The sequence below is a fragment of the Branchiostoma floridae genome, chromosome 7, assembly GCF_000003815.2.
Source record: "Branchiostoma floridae strain S238N-H82 chromosome 7, Bfl_VNyyK, whole genome shotgun sequence".
NCBI lineage: Eukaryota > Metazoa > Chordata > Leptocardii > Amphioxiformes > Branchiostomatidae > Branchiostoma > Branchiostoma floridae.
In genome coordinates this window covers 21,350,384-21,355,868 of record NC_049985.1, presented here as the reverse complement: position 1 = coordinate 21,355,868, position 5,485 = coordinate 21,350,384, and the positions used below count along the sequence as shown (strand labels likewise).

The 5,485-nt window shown below is 43.9% G+C and overlaps 1 long non-coding RNA gene across 1 annotated transcript; it reads right to left on the bottom strand.

The window, feature by feature from the left end:
* Positions 1–422: 422 nt before the first annotated feature.
* On the bottom strand, positions 423–4,432 carry LOC118418809. Its single transcript, XR_004831537.1, has 3 exons — positions 3,773–4,432; positions 2,945–3,110; positions 423–1,466 (listed from the first exon to the last, which is right to left on the bottom strand). It is a non-coding gene; the product is annotated as an uncharacterized LOC118418809 (long non-coding RNA).
* Positions 4,433–5,485: the final 1,053 nt, after the last annotated feature.

Here is a 5,485-nt window from a genome sequence, read left to right as displayed (position 1 = left end):
AGTCATAGAGAGCCTGATTTTGAGTGATAGAAAAATAAGATGTTTTAAAGAAGACAAGACCAATATAGCACAACTTTTGCCAATATCTTCTGAGCTTTGCTTTTACAAGGTGGGATAATATGCTTCACGAGGTCAAAAAATAATGAAGACCAATGTGTCACAGATTTTTGTCGATATCTTTTTATGAAATATGAAATGTTGTGCTTTCAGGTGGTTGTCGTTTGGAATTGAAGCTGGTGTATTACGCCGAAGGACGGTTATACCAGGTTATACCGGCTATATAGATACAGGTTACGTAAAGCCTGATTTTGAAAAGTTAATAAGTCACATGTTTCAAACAAGCCATGAAACCAATGGGTTTCAAGTTGTTTAGATTCTGCTTTGAAGACTAGCATAGCTAGAATAAAGGAAGGACGCAGAGACAAGGTTTTCCGTACACTGGGCACGGGAGACTGTTAAGATGGTTTGACGTTACTATATACTAGTAATGCTGGCCTCGCTAACCTCGTTCTTAGCTGCGGATCTCTCTTTCTCTTCCGAACTATACTCTCTGACTCTCTGTCATACAAATACATTATATCTCGTGGTCACATTTTGGCGTATCAAACAGACAGGTCTTGTCACACCACAAAACAACGGTTATTTCATCTACGGTCCATTCATATACATATAAAATCAGCTACTACAATGTATACACTAAAATACATATTCGTGATATAAACAGTCAATCAATCAGTCAATCCGTGAATTCTATAACTGGTGTCATGTCAGGTTATCTATACATGTACAAGTATGATCGCAATCTATCGGCTGTACGTCTTGGCTCTGCTACTGGCCTCTACTTCCCTCATGTTGCCCTCCTTCTGTAGATGGCGCTGTTCTGGATGTTGTGTGGCTCCCCTCTGTTCAGAATTTTCAAGCCGCACAAATGTATATTCTGGCTCCTCCCAGCGATGGCCACTTCTGCATATTCTTATGTTGGTTTTCTTCATTAGTACATACACCTCCGGTTTGATTAGGTCCGTCGTCGCTGAGGTAAACTTATGTACGGTTCTTTGTTGTACATAGAAAATCCACTACTATAATATATACACATTATATATACATATTCATGGTATAAATCAGCCAAAACCAGCCCGTGAATTGTCTAACTAGTTTTAGGTTTTCTGTGGTTGTGGCAGTGCAATCGATTTGCTGCTCCAGATCTGCTACTGTTCTGGCATTCTTTAGGCCCTCTCGTTGTCTTCCTTCTGTGGACGGTGCGGTTCTGGGTGATGTGTAGCTCCTTCCCGACTTTATAAGGTGCACAGACGTCTATTCCGGTCCCTTCAGCGATACAGCTCGTCTCAGCGACTTGCAGTGGAAGGACCCGACTGACTTTGTGACGGAACTGTTTCGTCCTGATAGACACAGGTACGGGTACCAGGTACATCTCGTCGTTGTCGCTCTTGTCCTGTATGGTTAGTCTGTTGGGATCGAGAGAGAACACAAAAATGACATCGCCCGTTTCATATACAAAACGAATATACTGATACTGATACTTTGGTTTATTCCAAAGTCACCCATAACTTTGTCATCGTCGTTGTACATTTATTTGGGTGCTCGTCACAGCTATTAAAGATATATTGTAGGAGCTGATGTTGAGATATCACAAATAAAGAAAGATGAGTCACAGTGTGTGGCGTGGCGGTGTTGTGGAGTCCAAGTGGACATCGTCATCATTGCTCTTGTTAAGTATGGTCGGCTTGTAAATGGATCGAGGGAGAACACACACACACACACACGCACGCAATGTTATAAACCATAACAATATACATGACAGGACTGTTGAGTGGGCATCGCAGAAGTCTTAGACAAGGACGCAAGAGGGTCTACATGCCTCCGTTAAGCGTTACGAGCCATTTTAATTCACCGTTAATCGTTACCGACCCGCTCTAATTCAACGGTAATCGTTATCGGTATATTCTTCGTGAAGCGTTATTGGTCGTTTTAATTCAACGTTAATCGTTATTTGTTATCCCAATTTCACCGTTAAGCGTTACCAAGAAATTCTTCGTAATCAGGTTATACTATACACACGAAGTCAAATGCCAGATAGAACCCCTGAAAATGCAGGGAAATGGCGTTTCAAAGGGTCCAGATTTCAAAATTTCTCCGAGCCTCCCGGCCTTCGGCTCTGCACATGGTAAAACATGTTGCGGAAGCATCGCCCTCAAAACTTTATCACTCAATAGTCATACAGATTTCAGTGACAAACATAGCTTACTTTCGGGCAAAAAGTTTTCCTAGAATGCAGAAAATGTGGTTTCTCCGGACCTCCATTGCGACGGCTTGCACCTTTGGCGCTCACGACGACATGGCGAAAATATGTTAGCTAGGGGCTTGGGTTTGCGCACAAAAAAAAAATTTCTCTCTAATAGAATATCATTTAATTTAATTTAGCTTCGTCTTACGGGAAAATCTGTCCTTCAAAATATAGTAAATGGCGTTTCAGACGGTCCAGATTTTAAAATTTTCCCGGATTTTAAAATTGCAACGTCTCGTGCCTTCCGAGCTCGTGGTAAAAATATGTCGGGACTCTGGGGGTGGAGGCCAAAGCTACCGTAACGGTATAACCATGCATAATTCAATGAAAATCAACCTAGCTTAGTCGGTCGGCAAAATTTGCCAAAATGCAGGAAATAGCATTTAAGAGGTTCTTGATTTCAAAATTTTCCCGGGAAGCATACCCCCGGACCCCCCTGGAATGCGTCGCGCCTTCCATGTGCTGAAACAATAGAGCAAATGACTGGGAGCCAGACATTAGAATCCCGGGATAAATTCCATCAAATATCCTGTCCGATCACTAAGGTCGTTGTCTTCCCGTTCAACATAACCTTTTACTTAACTTAACTAAACATAACTAAGTCGACTAAAACCAGAGCAGCACAGCGGGCATACTCACCTGAGGAGGAATTCATACATAATCTCATAGGCGATTAGTTACTCGAATCCTCAGCATCCGGCCATTTGTCTCCATTTTGCAAGTCCATGTCAGTCGAACCAGTCCATGTTTCTTTTGAAACAGTCCAAGGTTGTCGTCATGTTGACTGGAACATTTCTGTCCGGGGCTAAAAATACACCAAATGTGAAGCCAACTCGCGATTGAAGCAATTGAAAAAAAAAGTTAACAAAACAAGCCTTCAATTGGGAACAATTTGAAGAGAATGGCTCAGAAAAATACCATCTGAAACGAAATAGTTAGGGTTTTTCTGCCACAGCTTTGCGTGGTACCATCTGTGAACGGATGGGGTAGCGTCGAAGAGGGGGCGGAAATCATGGATGCGTGAGTGGAAGTCCGGCATGTTACAGGGGGATTTCAATCGCCAGGTTGGTTCAGCTAGAATCACCTGTCGAACTGAATGGATTTCAGAGATTTTGCGTGCCAAAGCTACTAAATCACGAGCTATGGTTTCTGGAGCCCATTGGCGTCTACATATATCGTTGTGCCCTAGCTCTACGTACACAATGTGAGGACTGGTTTGCTGCAGAATAGGAAGCACACTAGCGTAATATTTTGGGATGGTGCAGTCCGGCACGCCATGAAACTGAATGTCTACGTTAGATACCCAAAAATTAGGACAAATTGCTCGTCCGGAGGCTGTCGTAGTACGACGCCGAACAAATGACTTCAGTCGGGATACAAAAGAGTGTCCGGTAATGGCAATGTTCGCAGTTGAAGTATCCATGAAAGGACAAGTTTGTAACAAGATACAACAATATGGCAGCTCACCGTGGAGTTGAGTTCGGTCACTGAAGAAAGGTTCGGCTAGTTGATCGGTGTTGACCGGATGTTCGCCTCTCTAAGCTGAAGACGGGTCAAGAAGGGTCAGGAAGTCAACGGTCTGGGAGTACGTTGTCAAAGCACTGTCCAAGCAATGCCGCCGGGTATGTACGAACAAGTTCGGAGGAAATCCGGCTTGAGACCGCGAAAGTTGTGTCCTATATTGGGGGCCTCGCAAGGGCTCTGTAGGGAGACACCGAAACGGGGACGTGATTGACCGGTACCGAAGAATGATCCGACGGAGACCTGGCTGACTGGCTCCGGGGACGGGCCGACGTTTACGGGATCTTAGCGCGCTGGCTCCGCTGAACGGGAAGCGGTTTCCTCCGACGGGGCGTATACGTGGTGGCTTGGCCAGCAAGATGAAACTAGGAACAAGCGCGTTCAAATCGTCCGACAAGGTTAGAGGAAAGACTTAAGCGAAAACTCGAGAAATTTCAGAGCGAAAAGACTGCGATGCATTATAACGCCACGAGATGCGCTGCTGTAATGACCGTGGCACCTTGCCGTGCCAGCGGCCGGGCCACATACGGAGTTCTGTCGGTAATAAACAAAGGGTTGTTTTTGGCATTGATTAGCACGGCGGCATTTCGACTCAGATCAATTAGGGATGTCCCCGATTACTAAGAAATGCCGACATCACCAAGACAATGACACCGACCCCATGTGGCCATGGTCTGGCTAGCATCGTTACCCGAACCAAGGACGTTATGATATAACGTCCTTGCCCGAACTGAGATAAATTATGCAGATGCACTGATTACAAAGGGGCGCCGCAATGAGTAAAACTTTTGTCACTTAGGTCGGCTCTCATTCATTCCTTTCAAAACATTGTTTTCGCGCTTATGTCATCCACAATAGCTACTTACTGTGGCCTAATACTAGGTGAGGTGAAAGGGTCAACACAATATTCGATAAGAAATTTGCCAAAAGAAGTAATAAATCTCTCAAACAAGATCTTCAACAGCTCCTCAAAAATAAGGGTAATGTTACGGTCCCATTTCCAAACGGGAACCGACCAGGCAACTTTCGCTTCTCAAGCTGGGGGTAGTTTTACGGTTACAGTTCCAACCCGGGGTCCGATTGGGCAGGTCTCGTGAACAAATTGTAGAGGGCCTAAAACACACAAAATGCAAAGAAAATAAGAAGTGGCCATAATTTGTGAACTGATAAACGACCATAAACAGCTTTACTTTTTAATTTGGATGTCTATCCTTCATAAATGTAGCTTTTTTTTATTCCGGTAACTTCCGGTTTGGAAATGTGACCGTAGCACAAGGAGGTTGAACCTCCTTGCGTAGCATAAGACATTCATGATCATTCTTAGGTAGCCTTATTAGCAAGTTCACAGGTACCAGTTTTGTTGATGCCAAAATGCCTAAGAAAAAGGCGAACACGTTCAAAAAATATGTCCAGTCTATTTTTTTTTACTTTGCCGGACACTGGAAGAAGAGACTGAGACAGGTAAGATAAAAGGCGTATAGAGTATTTGTACCAGATGTTTATGTTGCTAGGTAACTAGGCTATTTTAGGAATAGAACACGTGACTACACCATATATGGAAGTTCATTTGAATGTAGCATTGACCAATGACTGGGGAGAACAGCTATGAGTAATTGGTAGAGCGCCAAGTTTGAACTGCCCAAGACGCTGCCAATGCTC